Here is a 20,954-nt window from a genome sequence, read left to right on the forward strand (position 1 = left end):
TGCCAAATCTTAAACTCACACGTGAAGTTGCAAGCAGGCTAGCTGCCACTTGACTCAATGGAAATAAGTCATACCACATGTTAGCCAAGCTACATGTATGCAGCTGGCATGCTGCTAGCCGGAGGGCTTATTAGTATAAATGTGACTAATTAAGACACTTTTCATCTTCCCTTTATAATATGTGCCATTTGAACCCTTTGAATATCCCTCTTCAATGATTCTGTGACATCTTCATGAACATGGCTCATTGTATGTTTTCCTTGACAGTCTTTTGTTCATTTAGCAAATGAGCTCTGCAAGTACTAGGCGGTCAAAGGTTGTGTGCTCAATGAGTTCAGGTGAGATTGATTATTGTATGATGAGTCATTGCTGTTCCACAGCACCAATTATTGATTCAATCATTTGAATACCATTTCCAGCTTGAGCAAAGGAAATATAGTAAGAAATAGACTAAATTAATGTTGTATTGTATTGTATTGTATTGTATTGTATTGTATTGTATTGTATTGTATAAATGTACAATAATAATCTACTACATAAGAATATATATCTCTCTCTCTCTACACACACACACACACACACACACACACACACACACACACACACACACACACACACACACACACCATGACCAATCATGTGTGTACACTTTTGGATAATATTACAGTAGGCCTATATTGACACTACTGGACTATTGCAGATAAACAACAATTTGCAGTTTCCATTTAAGATTATTTTCTCATTGAATTGGAAAAGCAAAAGCCACTTTTCAGGCCACACAGATTCACACTCACCGTACTTTTTAGAAAGCCAAAAGGTTATCCTGGACAACTAAAAGATAACAACTAGAACAGTTGTTGTGTGTAATAGAGAGCTTTTCTATCACCCCCTCCTATTGTACTGGCTGCTATGAAAATGTGCTTTATGCCAGAATTTGTCCGAGGACCACCTAGGTGACTCTTGTGGGCTGCAACAGGATCCCAGTCTAGACTCTGCAATATGCCTGACCTTTGCCATTGAACATAAAACAAGTCAGATCTTTATCCGTGCTTAAAAAAGCAAACAATACAACAACCAAATAAACATAAAGGCAATGAGTAAGAATAGGAATCGTCTTCAGTTTCAAAGTTAAGTTCAGCAGTAAAAAGTTTTGCACAGATTAGATCCGCACAGCAGTGATATGAACGTCTATGGCCATTCTGAGACTTCCTCAACACTGCATAGAGTAGAAAGACCGTGGGAGTATTGGTATCTGGAAACATGCTTTAGCTGCCTTTTGTCAAACTGCAACAACATCCTCCTCTTTTCTGTGCTCCATGCACATGGCCTCTCCCTTCACTCCATGCATTAGAACCCTGATGAGCTGACCACATCCTTGGAACACTTCACAAGATAAATAATTGAACCCTCCAATAGCCCTTGATGGACAAAAATTGCTCCTCCAGCTGCCACTTCTGCTTTTGCTTTGTTCTCGAGAGTAACAACAACAAATGTGCCTTTGCGGATCCCCCCCACACTAAGAAAACACATTTCACAATGATAACATGTAAGGAGCCGGGGTTGCATTACTCTCCTGTTCAGATGATTTGTGCCATTAGAGGTAGCCTATGTGTTGTACAAATAGTAATAAAGAAACCATCAAAAGATATATGTGATCTTAAAAGAGTGTTTTATCCCTGCATATGACTGATGTCACTATCATCAGTTATCTCTCAGCAGCTAACTTGTCTTTTCAATAATCAGAGAGAGTGCAGACAAAGGTTTCAGGGGATGAATGGTAGACTTTGAACCATAGGTGGCAGTGTGCTACCACTGAATGGGGCTTCGCTTGTCTGGACCCAGCACTTGGCAGAGGAAGGCTTGAGGCTGTTCTGTGGATTTAATTAGACAGAAACAGATACTCACATGTTCATTTCTCAGCTGCCTCCCATCCATTTCTTTACAGTCTGTTGGGGAAAAACGCTTTATGGTCCAATTGCAACTTTTAACTGTGAGCACAAAAAAGAACCACACTTTCATAGCAAAAAGCCAAGTGTTAAGACCTTATTTCACACCTCCTACAGGCAACCATTACAGCAGGTAGATCTGTCAGAATCACAGACCAACTGTTAAAACGCTCAAAAGAGAGGGCAAAGACTTTTTTTCCCCCCCACGGACAAAGAAAATCTTTACAACATTTCTTGAGGTACGCGCACATCTAAAGACCACACCCAAGCTACACAAACAAAGGCTTCTGGATGTCTTTTAATTTTCTAAATAAACAATACCCTTTAGACACCTACAGTACATATTCAGCCAATTCGAGTTATTCTTATGATAGTGCTAATAGATGTTAATATGATGCTTCACAAGGCACCAGCTAAGCTTACAAGGTCAATAATAGACAGGTTCACGTATCCTTTTATTGCAATTCTGTTAATGCCTGCTGACATTGTGGCATAAATCACCATGTCCAAATACATTGACAACAAAAATATAACTGCAAATGCAGCAGAATGAACAGAATTAAGAATTAACACATTTTATGGAAGAATGCATGCAAGGGAAACCATGTTGCCCAATGCATGAGGAAGCAGTAGGCCTATGTGATGAGGGGAACAGAATGGTGCTGGTCGTGTTGGTGATCGTGACGTGAAAGATCATTGCTTAGCCTTAGACCAAAGGCAGCTGTGACCGTGGCTTGGCCTACTAGTAATGCCAAATTTACGCCTTGTTGTACGAAATAGCAGATCTACAAGCCAACGACACGTTGTATGCATAATAAACCAGGCTTAACCTTCACATCCCTTTTAAAAGCAAGGCGTGACAACACAGTAAAATCCTGACTCCTCATTTAACTCTGAGTTAAAAATGGACCTGCACTCAGGATTCTGCACTGCACATGCAAATTAAAAGTAGCCAGCTAAAGCACTGTTAATGAACCCGGCCATTGAACTGCATGCCACAAGCTCGCCTTTAGATAGGTGCACCATAAATAGTCCATTTGGCAGACAGCCAGAGTGAGAGGCTAAGGCTGAGTTACTAGCAGTAGGATAGTGCCTTTATTGTGTTATGACGGACAGAGGGGACAATCAGACAGGATAGAGATATGGGCTTTCCTTTCCAGATTAATTAAAGAAAGGATCAATTAACAGTGATGAAAACCATGGCGGCATACTGACTAGCTGATAGGCCAATCAAGCCTTGAAATGCAGAGCAGTTGGCATGTTTTATCTCTCCAAACTTAATTGCAATTTTCCAGAGAGAATGACGTGATCAAAATGGCGAGGGAAATTACCGCCATATGAATAAAGTATTTACGCTGTCCTTACAGAACAGTTCCATTTGTTCCTCTGTGATTTCTTGAGAAACTTGCTGCCGTATCTAACCAAGGGGAAATATTATGCCAGGCAAACAACAGTTCCTAATTTTGCAATTTATTCTCCCCCTATCCTCTCATTTAATGCTCACCTTTATCATGGAAATTGTGAGCAGGGCTCCACTATTCAACATCAGCTTTTGCTGAGTCGCAAAACGCCTTGGCTGAGGACAATTTGTGCCTCACTGCCCAATCATGCCAGATGCATGTGGTTATTCAATACGGAGCACTCATTTGCATATTAGGACTTCAAATTAAATTCATAGCCATCGCTACCACTACCTTACAATAGATGTTAGAAAATGGTGACCTTTCAGTGGCTGAAAAGAGCAAAAATTGGACCATTGGGTATAAAGATGAATAAAACTGTAAATGCAACAAAAGGGGGAAGGTATATAGTAAATGAAAAATGTCTCTGCTAAGTACAGTTTGTCTTTGATTTCAAGAGGCTCACAGGAGATGTATGGGTTGTACGTAAATGTAACAATGACCTTTAACCCTTGAAAACAGAGGTTATGTCTTAGGTCTTTGGAGACCATGTCCATCCCAACCCCCTCGCAAGAGCTATATAGCTGCACATGACGCGTAACATTTGATCAGGCTGGTCCTATGTTCTAAATGAGCATAATTACAAGGCCTTTACAATCTAACCTCACTGTACTGCTGGAGGCTCCAAGGCAGCGCAACAAAACCCAGTCACACTGGTGGTCTTTAGGATGTTGCCATTTGCTTGTTTTTAATAATTTATCCAGTTATTATAACAATATTAGCTAAGATTAAACACACACACACGCATTGCTCATTACCTTGGGAACACAGCCCACCAAAAGCTCATTTCCTGTTGAGGAAGACTGCCTAACCCCGATTGACCCTCAGATATTCCCATTACCATGGGCCAATGTTTAAGGGAAGGCTTATTGAGCTACCTCAGCTGGAACACCCACTAGTGATTTATGAGCTACAGAGAACTCCGCTTTTAATTATTATCTATTTATTTTTTTCTCACATATCACAAACAAGGATATGGGAAGTGCTATTCAACTGTACATCGAATTAGAAATTGACATAGTAGAGTGTCCTGCTTGGTGAGAAAAGTGAGAAAATGCTATACCACAGTATGGTATAGCTTAATAAGATCTTGGAAATACAAAAAGTTTATTTTGATGTTAGATTTATGTTATCCACTTATCTCTTATCTTAAAACCTGTTTATGTACAAAGAGCCTGTAGAAGAAGAGATGTCAACACGTTTGCCTCTATTTGCGTATATGACTAATTGATCAAATCCCATTCTGCCTTTAAAAAACGACCTCCCAGTGGAATTCTCTCGTCCACCTATACAGTGCATTCATCTGACACCTGCCATTACACGAAAATGGTCTAAACTGTGTATGCTTTACATGCTATAGCCTCTCAGCTGCAGCGGTGTGTGGCTCTCTTCATGCACAACAAGAATCCTGAGATCATCCATGTCAGTAATGCTGCTAGATGGAGGAGAAGCTTAAGTGAGTCTGTCATGGTAATTATGGTGGGTAGTTGAGGACTATCAGGTCTTCAGCCCGCTCACAACTAGGCATGGTCTATCCTGAACAAGAGTCTCCTGTGAGCTTAGGTGGAAATTGAAAAGATGCACTTATCTACCTAATAGCAATAGCGGAGGCAAATCACATGCATTTTATGGCATGGAATAACTGTATTTGAGACATATTATCAGTGTGTGCCCTGTGGCCATATTCTGCGGGTATGTTTGATAATCCATCAGACTATATGTCAGAACCAGGGGCGTCACAAGGGGTAGGAAAGTGGGACTGAGTTACCAGGGCCCAAGGTGGAGGGGCCCTAGTAACTTTAGCTATTGAAAAATAGCAGATATACAAGCTCACAGCGCGGCACCGAGTGCCGCGCTGTGAGCTTGTATATCTGCTATTTTTCAATAGTTAACATTCATGGGGGGCCCACAGTGAATCCTTGTACCCAGGGCCCAGAATTTGGTGTGACGCCCCTGGTCAGAACGTGAGTGAAGGGTGTTGTAACCAGCTCACTGGATAAGGCAAATGTACAGTAATGCCACACGATTGTCATTCATTTTATCATTTGCTTGCTGACAATTCAGCTATAGTCCTTAACAGAAAGAGTCTGTGAAAGCACCAGTCAATATGTATCACCACCACCCATATGAAACAGGTACTGTATGCCTCTCTTTTCTTCTCGTTTCTGCGTGTCTGATGACAGATGTCACAGCAGTATAATGCCCGCTAAAAATAAAACGAAAACTGGGAATTATAAATAAACACTTTTGACTGTACAGTAGGTAGAGAATCTTGCCTGGTTGAAATAATTAGCATTCTTATTTTAAATGAGCACAGAAATGCCTATTTTTTTTTTTATTATTTGGCTGTCTGTGCCATTTAGTAAAGGACTTGACATCCAAGAAGATGGTATTCTAGGACAAAACCCATTATCTCAAGTGTGCAGGTTACCTGACACAGACACAGTGGGACTATGAAACCAGAGTAAGCCAGTAATTGTAATGTGTTTGTGCATGGAGTTTGGTGACGTGGCAGAGCCATTTTACAGTCATTTATCTGGAAAAATGGCAGCATAATGTAATAATGTTTGGAAGGGAGTTCTTTTGATTGGGGAAGGGGTAGTCAGTGGAACTGCAGTTACAAAGTGAGAACACAATATTAGTGTCCATCATTTGAGGTAACTAACAGGGCTTCGGTTTCGGCTTTTTGGGGGAAATCGAATTAGTGTGCTAGACACCCAATTTGCGTATTTGTTTAGTTAAACGCGCCGTCGATGACAAGAATAAAGTGGTTCATTTGTAGCACAACAGGAAAAACGAGACACATTATTCGTCTGACATGGAATCATGTATTTTACACGGCAAAGAAATGACTGGGATTCAATGTACTGCTGACCTGATAATAAAATTATTCAGACACAGCAAGCTGCTCAGCAAAGCCGATGTGAATAATACAGTACATTTCCATTTAAAGCTTTCATTAAAATCATTGTTGGTCAATAGACTAGAGCGGGAGTCAACATCCAAATAGTGGCTGGGCCTGTCAAGCCTCTATGGTGGGGACATAGTTCCTCCACAGTTAAATCATATCAGATGGACTATCGACAGCATCCTGTCAATGGCTCAGCCCTTGGAGGGTTAGCTATTTGCACATTGACTGATTGACTGATTCTTAATAGACACATAATTGGTGACAAAGACCTTCCAATGAAGTGTCATTTGCCAGAGCATTTGTGATAATTCACAGCCTGTCCCATTTTCTGTTGGACACATTCCCATAGTAGAAACATGAACCACTACACACAGTGTCACAATGACAAGAGAGAGAAAAAAGAGTACTGCATTTGCTGCACTGCAAAATAGCTCACCAGTGGCAAGAATAAATAGGGAATTCAAATTCAATTGTAAAAGTGAGCAAGCCTTTTAACTCCAAATGTAAGGCAGATACAAGTCAAACAAAGTGGATAGCTCCTGTGGAATGGATTCTATAGATGGAGAAGACAAACACAGGGGGTGCAATATGCTGCATCTCGAACTTTAACCTTCTGTAACGTTATTCATGGGCAGTAATATTACAAGCTGTTTCCTCTCATTCCGGGCTGTGGACAATGTTGATGGATGGTAATTTTCACGTGGCAGTTTTGTTTGCCTTATTTATATGCTCTCTTGTCAGACATATTGCTCATCCGGCCATCATTGCCTTTATCAGTGAGACAGAGCATTTGCAGCAGGCTGTTGTGATAATATCACAGACATTTAAAGAAGAAAAAAAAACACCCCATGATCCACAAGCATTTTATAAAGCTGGCTTTTCAAACCAGCTGCTTGGAGGATTTTTTTTAAACATCTATTAATACAGAATTACTCCAATTACAAGCCTTCTTTGCACCAAGGCCCCCTTCCTTTGCCCGTGTGAGATGGTGCACACCTCTGGGAGCCAATCACAGCCTTCGCAGCCACCGGCAGCAGATGTAAGCAATTTACTTCTGATTTCTTCATATTCAGTGTGAGACGAGCTCCTGGTGACCCACGACCCTGGAGCCTGCAGGATTCTAACCCTATCAAATTAAAGCTCTCTGCTCACTTATTCCCCAGCGCTCCTCCGGTGCTAAGCAGCCATCTCGCTGCATAGCAACGCCGGTCAGGCGTGCTCGCTCATACGCCCTGCCTCATCAGCCGCTATTAGGGAAAATATACAGTGCTCTAATTGGATGAGATTCAGCTAAGGAAGTGCAGTTAAAGGTCATCTTCCACCGTGTGCCTCCTGCTCTTCAGAATAATTTCTGTGTCCTCCGTCTTTGGGGTCTGTTAAACAATAGGGCCAAAGTTACAATCCTTTCTCTCTTTTCCTGACAGAGAGTGGCACTGGCCGTGATGAAAGGAGTGTTGGAGGAATCATGTAAACAACATGGCCGGGCCCTGACTGCTGCTTGCTTGCTCCTCTGTCGATGACACACGTCCTCCTCCCGTGTCCTCCTCAAAGTGACCCCGCGCCTGAGCCATGACCCTGTCGTTAGCCAATTTCATACATTTACAAATGCTTAGACTATACCACCCCCTATTCCAATCACTGGCCGTTTTCATCAGGCGGCATTTTTAAAGGCTGTCCTCCAGTCTAATGTTTTCCCTCAGGTTAGAGCAGTAGTAAAACGAGATGAGTAAAGATAGTTATGATTTGCAATGCCTGGGCTGAGATAGTCAACTTAACTGTTGCTATAAAAGTATAAATAGTGTTGATTGCAAACATACTCTAGGCATTATACAGTATCTTGGCACAGCCAGACATGTACTCACCACCAGATTCATTCTTTCTTCACCGCCAGATTCAGAACAAAATAACTTTATACTGAAAATAAAATAAATTATATTCAAAACACTTCAACATGCAAAGGGATATGATTTGAAACTAATGTACTGGGATGAATTTGACTAATTATGATTTCCTCTGTATTTAGATAATGGCTAATCGCCTTGACTTTAAAATGTGTTAACTCTTGATTCTATAGTGAATAACCTAGATTCTTTCAGCGCTTCTGAAAGTGGCATACATTACTAGTTACTGTACAGTATGTGGTCTGCAAATATCAACCTACTGCATGCAGATGCAGAGTAAATGCTTCAGTTTTGTGTGGACTCATAGGAGTCGGGGACTTTAGAGGCTCCCCGTCAGCCAATTTTACAGCTGGAAGGGCAAAGGCCTTTTGAGCTCCACTGGAGAACTGAGAGGCATTCACCGAATGAGAGGGCCGGGCCCTGAGTCCCATAGCTTCTCCCACCTTTTGTCCTGGCTGAAAGGCCTCACTGCCTGAAACGCTTCACTTGACGCCCAGTGTTTGCTGTTGGGAAACCTGATTAAAGTAGGCGAGACGTACACATACACAGCCTAAGCCTATCAATGACTCTCACAACCCCCCAAGATACTGTATTTGCCCTTGCAGCTTGGGTGCTCAGAGAGAATGCAGCCCTCCATTGATCTTTGTCTGATAAAGCCCCTGGCATGGTGTGCATGGTGCCTTATGGGTTTCATTCCACTCAGGCGAGTCCATTTCAGTGAGCTGTGGTTGAGCTAATGTGGGACACGCTGCGCCAGTCACGGCCTTTGGGATTTGGCCTAAGTGCTGTGCGTTCTGATGCTTTGCTCTGAAATTCTCAAGCACGGGAAGAAGTCGAGGTCTTTCACACTTCCTTTAGCAATTCCTTCAAGGTTTTCTTTAAATGTCTCGGCCAGTGAGAACACAGGGAACAAGCCAAGAGAAGGACATACCGGTACATACTGTACAGTACTAACCCATAAGTATATATACCTATGTTGTGTATGGGTATGTTAATGGTCATTTGTACAGCCATTCTTTCGCTATCAATCACAAGGTTTTATTGTTAAGGTAAAGCAGTTGTACCGTATTTATTTGTGTTCAAATGACACTAAAAGAAAACCTATATATAGAGGCACCTGTCCGTCCACCAGTAGACGTGTCTCTTTAAAAGAGTGGCTTGTGATTGCTGAGCAAACACTCCTGTCGAAGACATCTGACAGATGCTCTTTGAGTTCTATTGGCTTAGATCCTGCTGCCTGTCACCTTTCACATCTCAATGGGCCCAGAGGTGACCCCTCTGTTGCCTTTGAGCTCCGTGCGTTATCGGCCCTAACACAATCGAATGCACGTTCAGCATTGGGAGGTCGAAGAGGTGGCAGGCACCGCGCTGCCCTCATGCACAAAGAGGGCCAACCCCGGTGACCTCTAGCACCTGAACCATGACCCTCATTTACAAGCAGGTCACCTCTGCAACAACTGCATTTACACAGGGTCAGCTAAGATCTGTGTCCTCCACACACAGCTCTAAAAAGCAGACCCATCTTAATCATATAGCGTTTCCTAAGAGCTGGGACATGGCAGCACACAGGCAGTGTATGGGAGCCGGGTCATGACCTGGTCTGGCCTATAGGAGGGAATACAGTCATGCAGGTAGAGAGACATCAACAGTGCCCTTTAAGCAAAACACACACACATACAGTATACATGAACACAGACAGGTGTGTACGCACACGCACGCACGCACGCACGCACGCACACACACACACACACACACACACACACACACACACACACACACACACAAAGGCACACTGTCTATATAGCCTAAGACAAATTTAAAGGTAATGGACAAAGTATTGTTACAAGCCTCAAATAAAAGTCAAAGGTCTAACGGCGAATAGAAGCAAAAGAATGGACAAAATTATAATAGCGGACAGACGTGATTTACATTCCACTACCTCGCAATTTGGATTTTCTTTCTCACATCGGTGTAATAAAACATCGACTAAGTTTAGTCTCTTTCAAAGGGAGATCCCGTGATGCGATCTCATTTTCATGTAGCTCTATATAAGAGAAACTGGCACTGGTTTTATTATTCAAATTTATGGAACATTCACAGCATATTAAAATGCCTCTCTTAAATGAACACATTTTGTGAGGCAATATAATGTAAATATGTTTTGTCCTCGCATTATAGAGCAGGAATATGATCCAGACATATTTTATTCTAGAATACAACCAGATCCCCTTTATTCTCCCTGGACACAGTGAAGTCTGACTCGTGATGGCACAGAGGCAGTCATTGTTGTTGATTAGCCTGTCTTGGCATACAGCTGTGCTGAAACAGTACCCTTATTGCTGAGACATCTCAATAAAAGTGAAAAAGGGGTCCTTTGCTCTGACCTTCTGGCAATACTAAATGGTCCAAATAGGGGTGACATAATACACCATTTTATGGCTAATCAAATTCCCACGGAGCTGAGAAGGGGGGAGAGCAGGCTCACGGTTGACAGATGTGATAGTATAATATTCATCTGCCGCACAGTTAATGATTATTATTGACATCACTCAAAATGTCATACTTCTGCCGTATTTTAATCTTTAAAAACATAAACCGCTGCGGCGTGTAATAGTCAAATGTCAATTAACCCAAACAATTCAAATTTGAAACTAAGAGTGGTCTGCAAAGTGTTTAAGATGAGGATGTATTTCATCATAGCATGGCTTATTCAGTACCAAGGTAACATCATTCTGGGGAAATTGCATTTAATGTGATTTATGTCATGCGGCCTGAAAGACTACATACCGGTATAGCACAGGCTTCACCTGTCATCTGCAACTCTCTCATAACACATTTATGGAGGGATGGAGAGAGAGAGAGAGAGAGAGAGAGAGAGATAGAGAGAGAGAGAAAGAGAGAGAGAGAGAGAGAGAGGGAGAGAGAGAGAGAGAGAGAGAGAGAGAGAGAGAGAGAGAGAGAGAGCAGGATACCAGGAGAAATGTAGAGAAAAAGAAACTGAGAAAGTGAGGAGGGAGAGAAGAGACAGAGACAGAGAGAGAGAGACATAGAGAGAGAGAGAGAGAGAGAGAGAGAGAGAGAGAGAGAGAGAGAGAGAGAGAGAGAGAGAGAGAGCTAGAGAGTGAAAGAGAGAGAGAGAGACAGAGACAGAGAGACACACACAGAGAGAGGTCATAGTGACCGTGTGATGGTGGCCGACATAGGAGTTCAGGCTGCGGTCAAGGGAAGCAGTTGAAGATGAAGCAGACATACAGTCCAGGCTCTGTGTGCAGGTGCCCCCTCACTGCCCCGCTGGCTTTCATCCCCATTCCACTCCCACTTTGCCCCGCCAGCCCCGCCTGCTATCCACCAATCAGGGCACAGGGGGGGCGGCGGAGCAGTGGGGACACATCAAAGAGTTCTCTCGGTGAGAGGCTCAGGGCTGATGCTGGCACAACACAGAGGAGCGCACAAGAAAGCAGGGACGGCCAGTTAGGGGAGAAAAAAAGGGGAGTCCAAATGGAATGGAAAAAGGGAATCCAACCAGAACAAAACATTTCATTCTCTTCACAAACCAGCATTATGCCAGTCGCGCATCCAAAAAAACCCAGACACATATTTCTCACCGCCTTGAGCCAATGGCCCCCTTGAGTATGTGAACAAGGGGGGATAATTTAATTAAGAAAATCCAATCTTCCAGTTTGGGGGAACAAAGTTAGATTTGAATGAGTCCAATATGTTCACTCCTTTCCTTTCTTTTCAAATTAAAATTTCATAGCTGAAATCAAAGCGTTGCTGAGGTGCCCTCGTTTCTATTGAAAGGTATTCTTTCAGCGGAGAACTTATGATGAGAAAAATCATTATATTTTGTGTTTCGTAAGGTCTAATTGAAAAATATATATTGGTCCCGTATAAAGTTTCTGTTAAAAAATACATTGACCTTTGGGTGAATTGTAATATAAAAAACATTATGAAAAAAGAACACAAGGTCGTAACAATCCAATTTGTTACATCTTTGAACAAAACAAAACTGATAATAAATTGTGAATCTGATTAAATGTATTAGACACGGCCTATCCCTTCATTAAACTGTAGAATTTCCAAGACACTTAAAATCATGTTGTGTCATGACGCTCTCTCTCTGAAGTATGACCCTTCATGTTCACTCCAAACTTATAATGGCTTTCTTTGTGAAAGCTCTCAGAACAAGGGGAGCTTTCCAAATGAGAAGCACCCCTACAATGGCACGGAGCTGTCGGCACAGAAGTATGAGCTTCATAATACAAGTGTGGCAAGTCCCTGAGTGAGTGTGATGCACAATCCAGCAAGCTTTTGCATATGCTAAGGAGGATAATGGGTTCCTATGGGAGAAGAAGCTAGGGCCCTAAAGTGAGCGTGTCTATAGAAGTACTGTGAAGAAGATCCACACTACAGAGGAAAGTGAAGGAGGGGCCACGATAAACAAACATCACTTCAAATTGTTAACCTCATCAGGGAAATAAAACATAATTTGTATGTGCAACCAGAATCATTTAAGGATTCCCCTTCCCCTCCTTTGTGGCACCATTAATAAACTGAGCAAAATGTCAGCCGAAACATAAAGAAAGGGGTTAAAGAGGATAACATGCAGTACCCTTGCTTCAAAGAACATATTTTGATTCAGTAAATGCTCTTTTTTTCTCATCTTCCCCAATGGATACTGAACATGAGACACGACTAGAACTCGGATCAATACTTAACATAAACAACAGCAAACAAAACAACACCCTGTGTGACTCTGCCATGGCAGCAAAATGGGAGGAAAAGCTACACCACACTGCTCCAAATAACTCATGTTCTTGGGCCTGTCGGTATGCTGAACAATGCATCTCCATGTCTAGACGTATTTGAATTCAACTTCTCTCTAGTATCTCTAAGGGAGTAAAAACTCAATTGGGTTACAGAACATGCTACACACCACTATTGTAATGTGTAGCATCTAATGTGTTTTGTCTATGGGCGGTCATACACCAAAGACAATGCTTTCATCATCATCTGCCCCAGGAAGAAACTATCATACTGTATTGACTGATAGCTACACGCGAGTGTGGAAACTTGAAGCTTTATTGATGGATATATCAAAGCCACAGACAGGTGCAGTTGACCCTTCCATGATGCGGGCGCACAACTCTTGCCGTCGGGCCCTCTTTAAGTGATAATATGGACATGGCATCTCAACATAATGAAAACGTATTGATGCCCTACGCTGTTGGAATGATGATATTGACTGACTGTGTGGAGCTATTATTTGTATTATTCAGGTGACTTGACATCTGTCAATGTCCCAGTGAAGGGGGGAGGTTGTATCTGACTGCTGTCAATCATATTGGACGCATACGCAGTTTAAACACGTCAGTATTGTGAACAAGTCTAAACAATGGGGGTGAGGAATGGGGGGTGGGGGGGGGGGCAGTCATGACAAATCTCAGGATTTATCACTGAACAATAAAGAGGAGCTGCTCAGCAGGAAATGGGACAATTTGAACACATGTTCCATGGTGTGTGGAATCTCATGTAAAGACCCAGCTGACAGTCTGGCAGCGCACTCCTCTCTGTTTTTCACTCAGTGTTCGCTGCTACTGTGCCAACTTCTCCTGTGTGTGGTCTTTGCCGCCACTTGGCACGGTATCTCTGCAGCTCAGATTACCGCAGCAGCATTCAGGGCTTCGTCTCTGTCTCCGGCCCCAAACTCTGCCGTGGCTCCGGGGAGAGAAGGGAGGGCGCGCATAGCAACAGTGGGCATCGTGGAATGAAGGTCGGATGAGAAAATGCAGATTCTTTTAGCGTAGCGAGAGGCGTCGGTGTGAAGCGGCGGTCAGCAGCGTGTGTCAGGGATGACCTTCCCATTGTTCCAGAGCGGAGGCTTCTCTGGCCCTGGTCTGAGCCGGGTCTCTGCCTGCGGCAAACCTCATCAACCACTCGGCCACTACCTATCTGTCTTCCCTCATTGTGCACAGAGGTGACAGCTGGCATTCAGCTGTTTGTAAAAGGCCTTAAAAAAAAGGCACAGGGCCTCCGTCCTCGGCTACATTAAAGTAATTAGCTGCCAAGCTAGTCGAAAGCACCCCCCACCAAGTGCCAGCAAGACTGCGGATTGAAGTCGGCATCCTGTTTGACACATCTGGGCAAGGGAGAGTAATGAAAACAGCTGCTTCTGCCCATATGGCATCCAAAGGCTGGCAGCGTGGCGGTGCGCCGTGCCAACCTTAGGCAAATTATCCATCATTAATCCCGAGATCTGACCAGCATACCAGTCGCTGCTAATCAAAACATCTGGGGGTGGTGGCAGAAGGAGGGGGGAGGGCTCACTTGAAAGGGACATATTTTTGGGAGTGGAGGGGATGCAAGGCGAATGTTCAACAAAGAGCCCCGGGTAGATTAAAGGTGTGATATCTGACATCACTGTAAAGAGCCTAAAGCTATGAATTTCATCCATAGAAATTGGAAAATGCAGCCAGGAAACAGTGTATAACTACAGGGCAAATGCTTTGAATATTAGCAAAAGCTATAAAAAAAGCTAAACATAGAATATACAGTATAAAAGCATTTTACTGCACATTGGTTAATCAACCTTTCTTTCTTTCTCCTCTATCTTTTTCTCTATATCTCTCACTGTTTTTGTGCCACAAATCTCTACGAATAATAACGTTCCACACCAAACAAAGCAACGATAAAGCACCTGCTGGATTAACCAAGACCTCAACATTTGACTTTTAAATGTTGTCGGTTTATGAAATCCATGCATGATAAACTTTCACTTGGAAGATCAATGGCTGCATATACTTTGATTAGCTGCAAATTGCCCTCACATTTGTTGCTGCATTTGTCTATTGTGTGTCCTTTCCGTTCATAGGCTGGCCTGCTCAAACCCAGGCTTGAAATTCCCTCAGAAAGTCAGTGACATTAAAATGTCCTTTGATGTGCCTTCCCCAAGCAGGGCGCACTAACAGTAATAGTGATTCTGTCACTTAATGCTTTTCCGGGGATCAATAGCTCTTAAATGCTAAAGTGGGACAATTAAAAATAAATAGGAGGTTGCTCTAGTCTAAATCAGATTATACCTTGTTGGCCCTAGCAGGTCCTCAAAAGCACAGTATGTCTCCTGTGAGTCATGTGTGCAGCACCCTGGTTTGTGAATGATGCATACGTAAGTGCGGATGAATTTGAAACACACAGCGTCCTCTTTTTTTCCTCTCTTCTGGCACGACCTCCTTCACTCAATCAATACTGTTTCTCTACCGTATCACCAAGGTACAGTATGAAACAATATATGGATAGATAATATACAACTCCAAACAAGTCAAACTAAATATTGAATTTTGAACGACGATTATGAAATGCATATTTGAATAAATGGAAACCTAAAGACTGATTAAAAAGGACATGAATGAGATCCATATTGGCTTGTGATGACCCCTCGGTGGGAGCCATGGCAGTCAGGTCGCAGGTTGGCTCCAGCTCCCCTGTGGCTGCTCCCAGTAATGTCAACTCTGGCAATAATACAGCTGTAAGTGGTGGCAGAGCATGATGGGAGCTCGCTCCTGACAGACATGACCAAACCCAACACAATTAGCCGGCAACAGCAGGTGCTGCCTAACTGTTGCGTTAACACATCTCAGGTTTCCTTGTAATGGCCACAAAGTGATCCTAACTTTCAATTAACACATCCCCTGCCTCCGCCACCCCAGCCAGCCAATCATTTCCACATCCCAACCATTAGCCGCGTGGGAAGGACCACTTTTGGCACGAGCTAATTCCATGCATGTGGACTGTGCGCATTAATGTTTTTTTGGCACGCACACATGCACATACTGTAGATGCTGAACCACACTAACCCTGAAGTGCATTGCGTGTGCGTACGTGTGTGCAGTCTCTCTCTCTATTCCACACACACACGCGCACACGCACACGCACACACACACACACACACACACACACACACACACACACACACACACACACACACACACACACACACACATGCACACACACTGAAACGTGTGCAGAGACGGAGACAACACACGATTCTTCACACAAAAATCATTCTTCTGAGTTGCACGGCACAGATTTGTGGGCAACATCCACAAGGCACTGAATATCAGTCTCTGTCCAGCACACAGGGGAAGTACTGATGTTACCAGTCCAGACTAAATCAGGATAAATGGCTGGGCCCTCCAGGAGAGGACCACAAGGAAGAGGCAGCGCTGTCTGGCACACAAGCACACATAGACACCCTTTCACGCACAGGAAGAGGTTCATCTTCATTCAATACGGCACCATCCATCATTTCACGAGACTCCACAATAACAACAAAAAAAGAAAAAACCTCTCTGAGTTATACAGCTGTCCAGGAGGCATCTCTCTGATACAGTGCCAGGGGAATTACGTGGCACAAATGATCGCTCAGGTAAGGCGCAGTGTTGTCCCAACAACTGTCTTGTCTTTAACCTGGTACCCCTCTCTCCATCAGTGCAGAATGAGGAACTGTTTGGCTCTGTCATTTGAGTCTATTGACCTTTAGCAATTCACTGGGAGTGTCTTGTACATGAGACAACAGACAGGAGGGTGAGTGCTTTGGCTCTAATCTACACCCGGCACGCCGATGATGACCGTGGCTCTATAAAGTGTCATTTACCTAGTCAGCCGCCAGACGCACCATCCATATGGATGGTCATACACCTTCACTAGGTCACACATGCTCTGCATGCAGACGGAACGGCAAATGACCCTTTGGGGCTCATGTTCCCTTTCCTCGATGGCTGACTCCAGTCCATCGCCGTTTGTTATGTCTCCGGAGAAAGTTAATATAAAATGGAACTCTATGGAATTGTATGAAATATACACCTGGTATTTTTAATGAATTTGTTTGAGACTTTTTATTACAAAACAAAACAGTTGACATAAGCAGTTAGAATTTATTGATTTCTTTTTCATCTTCTTAATTTTTTGGTCCTCAACTGTGACGCACGTTGCACAAAATCAGTTACAGCCTTCTGTCAGAGGTACAGAACCCTGTCGCACATATTATCCCCACTGCATCACCATTTTGACCTTGTTCGAGAGGCAATGATAGTCATTGGGGGCTCCCTATCTTTCCATGAGACAGAATAAAAATGACAGGTCCCTATAGAGCCTGGATAAACATGTGCTTTAATGAAAGTTGTGTGTAATTTGCTCTTTGCCTTCTTAACTGTAGTTATTACTATTTTAAATGGATACATCTGTCTGTGTGAAGTCTTTCATTACCTCCACTCATTACTGCTGCATCACAGTGCTCCCCCAGGACACGCCTTTTACGTGCTCATGCGACGAAATGCACTTTAATGTTCTGTGTTTGACGCTGTCTCAAAACAAATTTGTCTGAAGCAATTAAAAAGTATCGCCACACAAACAGCCCCTCATAAATGTTATGGTTTGCCTCAGCCCTTCTCTCTCGAAGTGTGAAAAACTTGTGCCGAGCTACATGTTCGACCTCTCCAACTATCTGGCATGAACAGATTGATATGACTGTAAAAGCTTACTTTTAATTTCACGTGATAAATGCAAGGTGAACTTTGCCATGTGTTGATTGGCATGCATCACTGTTATTTGTATAATGCCTTAATGCTTTCACACCTGCCTATGTGGGCTTCGACCCTAGTATGGAGTAAACGGAGACAGCATGGCACATAGCCAGGCTCCGAGCATAAATGGAATGGGGAATGAACACAGCTTCTGCATGCATTTATGCTAGACAATATGAACACAAAACGTTGTTTCCTTTCCTTTCGCTTTCTCTTTATCATTTAATATGAGAGCACATGGCACGCCTGCATTATATACGCATTATATCCATTGAAACTGTCAAAGGCACATAGCCATAGGAAACTTTCTGTTACACAACACATTAGTTGAGTTATATTTAATTTCTATAAGGAATGTATAGTCAGAATAGCTCGATAGATAATCTTCTGTTGTTCCATCTGTCATTCTGTACTTAATATTAAAGACGCTATTTCCGGAAATAGGCCAAACATACATCCCCACAGAGTTAATGTTCAGAAACGTATGCTTTAATTTATGGATACAGCTATAACTAGAAGCAGTGCTCTTCCGAGCACAGGTCTCCACCAGGCCATGCGTCCTGGTGGTGCTACTGTATAATAGGCCAATGTAAAAAGGCTGGCATATGTTCTTCACCTTAGACCTTTCATGGCAATCGGACACTGCATGCATGATTTGAGGCATTTTGTTCCAAAAATGTGTTTTGCTAAAGTCTACCTGCTGGTGGCGCTATAACAGGCCAAAGTGAAAAGGGTAGCATTTGTTCCTTGACATAGTGGGAACATGTGTGGCAAATTTCACAGTAATCGCAAGCTGCGTTGATGATTTGAAGCATTTTGTTCAAAAACTGAGCAATTCTGCAAACTTTGGAAGCCAATATTAGCCATTTAGGATGGAATATGAAATATCAGACGGATCGGACTTGATCACATGACTATAGAGATACTGTGTACCGATGTGCATGATTTTTGGATAAAATCTCAAGGAATAATAGGAAAAGTTGTGTTTTACATAAGTCGGCCTCCTGGTGGCGCTATAAAAGGCTGATGTTAAAAATGCAGGGAAAGGGTTTTTCCTTGGCCTCTAGGGAGTGCGCTTACAAAGTTTGAAACTGATCGGTGGAGTTATAGGTAAAACCACAAATCGGCCTGTTATAGCGCCACCATGAGGCTGATTTCAAAAATTTGAAGTGGCATTTCTTCCTCGACCTAGTGGGAACGTTTGTGCGCGATTTCATGATAATTGCACTTTGCGTTTGGGATTTGAGGCATTTTGTTCAAAACGGCTCAATCCTACAAACTTTGGAAGCCAATCTTGGCCAATCAAGATGGAATATGCAAAATCGGACAGATCCGTGTCAATCACATGACTATCGAGATACTGCCTACAGATTTGTAGGATTTTTAGACAAAATCTGTAAGAGTAGTGCACAGAAATATGTTTTGCGAACATCGGCCACTAGGTGGCGCTAGGAAAGGCCCATTTGAAAAATTTAGGGCAGAGGTTCTAGATTGGCATCCAGGGAATGTGTGTGCTCACTTTGGCAGCGACCGGGCCAACGGCGACTGAGATTAGGTGCACACAAACTGCGAGGACACACGGACGGACGGACGGACGGACGGACGGACGGACGGACGGACGGACGGACGGACGGACGGACGGACGCACGCACGCACGGACACACGGACGGACGAAGGGGAAAACATACTCTCCCCCATGCCTTCGGCTGGTGGAGACAACTACTTTATAAAAGTATAGTGGTGTGCACATTATTTGTTGAATAAATGATGTACAGAAGTAGGATATATACATGTCTCTGTATCTATAACAACTTAAATATGCTTTTCAAGGAACTAGGCCAGCCATAGCAGTTAAATGTATCCCAGCAGATAGCAGATTAAAGGTTTTGCAAAAGGATACACAAAGACATGGATGGTGGCATGCACATTATTTAGTCACACATTGATTTGGGGGGTTAAAATAATTATATATGTATGTATGTATGTATGTATGTATGTACAGTAGATTATTGGACCAACAGACAGGCCGGCCAAATGACTGGCAAACCGACTGACTGACTGACAAACAGTGACGAATTCTAGCTGACTTTCGCTATGCGAGACTACATGCACTCAGACAGTCACCTCCACCGGCTGTCAGTCCGTCTGTCAGTCTGTCAGTCTGTCAGTCTGTCAGTCTGTCAGTCTGTCCATCTGTCCATCTGTCCGTCGCGTCACACTTTTGCCCTACTCATATCTCCGCCACCGTTGACCATATCCATGCCACCCCTTATTTCTCACATGGCCCTCTTCTAGTGCCACCATGAGGCCGATTCTTGCAAAACACATTTTTGGACACTGCTCCTACAGACTTTTCCCTAAAGTTACGCAAAGCGGTACACAGTATGTCTAGAGTCATGTCATCAACATGGATCTGTCCCATTTAGCGCCACCATTAGGTTGATTTTTGCATGTGACCTGACGGTCACCTATCTCCCGATTAAGGAGTCTTACTGGTGTGTACATTTGTGAGGATGTTCACCATGAAGTCATACTTTGAGAGATCCATACCTTGTGCCTTTACACATCAGCGGTGTGACGAATCCACAAAAGACAATCTCCAGAGATTATTTCCCATCAAAGATTTCCCTAGTGCACCACACGATATACGGTAATAGATTTTTTTAACAATAAATAATAAATGTGCCTCCTTTTTAGTTTTTGTTGGATTGTTACAATTGCACATACCACATCTGTAATTTGTCCTCTGCATGTAAACCATCCTGTGTGTGTGTGTGTGTGCGTGCGTGCATGTGTGTTAAGATTTTAGCATTTTATAATTGCACCACTGTTTGCAAACTGTTAATAAAGTATTGATTGATTGATTGATTGATTGAAGACTTTATTAGAGGTTTGCATAGGAAAAGGTACAGGACAGTAAAGTTCACTGGTACAGGGTCAACTAAAAGGATAAACACCACAAGAAAGCTTTTGGCTTGTTTAAATTGGGGTCCCTTTATACAACTCATAGTCAATCAATCAATCAATCAATCAATCAATCAATCAATCAATATCCTGATGAAAAAAAAGTTACAGCAATCTAACAGCACCCCAGTAGGCCTATGTTCCAGACCTGCCTAGTGTGATGGCTTAATTTGTCTTTTCTCTTTGAATGT

The sequence above is a fragment of the Nannobrachium achirus genome (genome assembly GCF_963921795.1).
Source record: "Nannobrachium achirus genome assembly, chromosome: 11".
In the NCBI taxonomy this organism is placed as follows: domain Eukaryota; kingdom Metazoa; phylum Chordata; class Actinopteri; order Myctophiformes; family Myctophidae; genus Nannobrachium; species Nannobrachium achirus.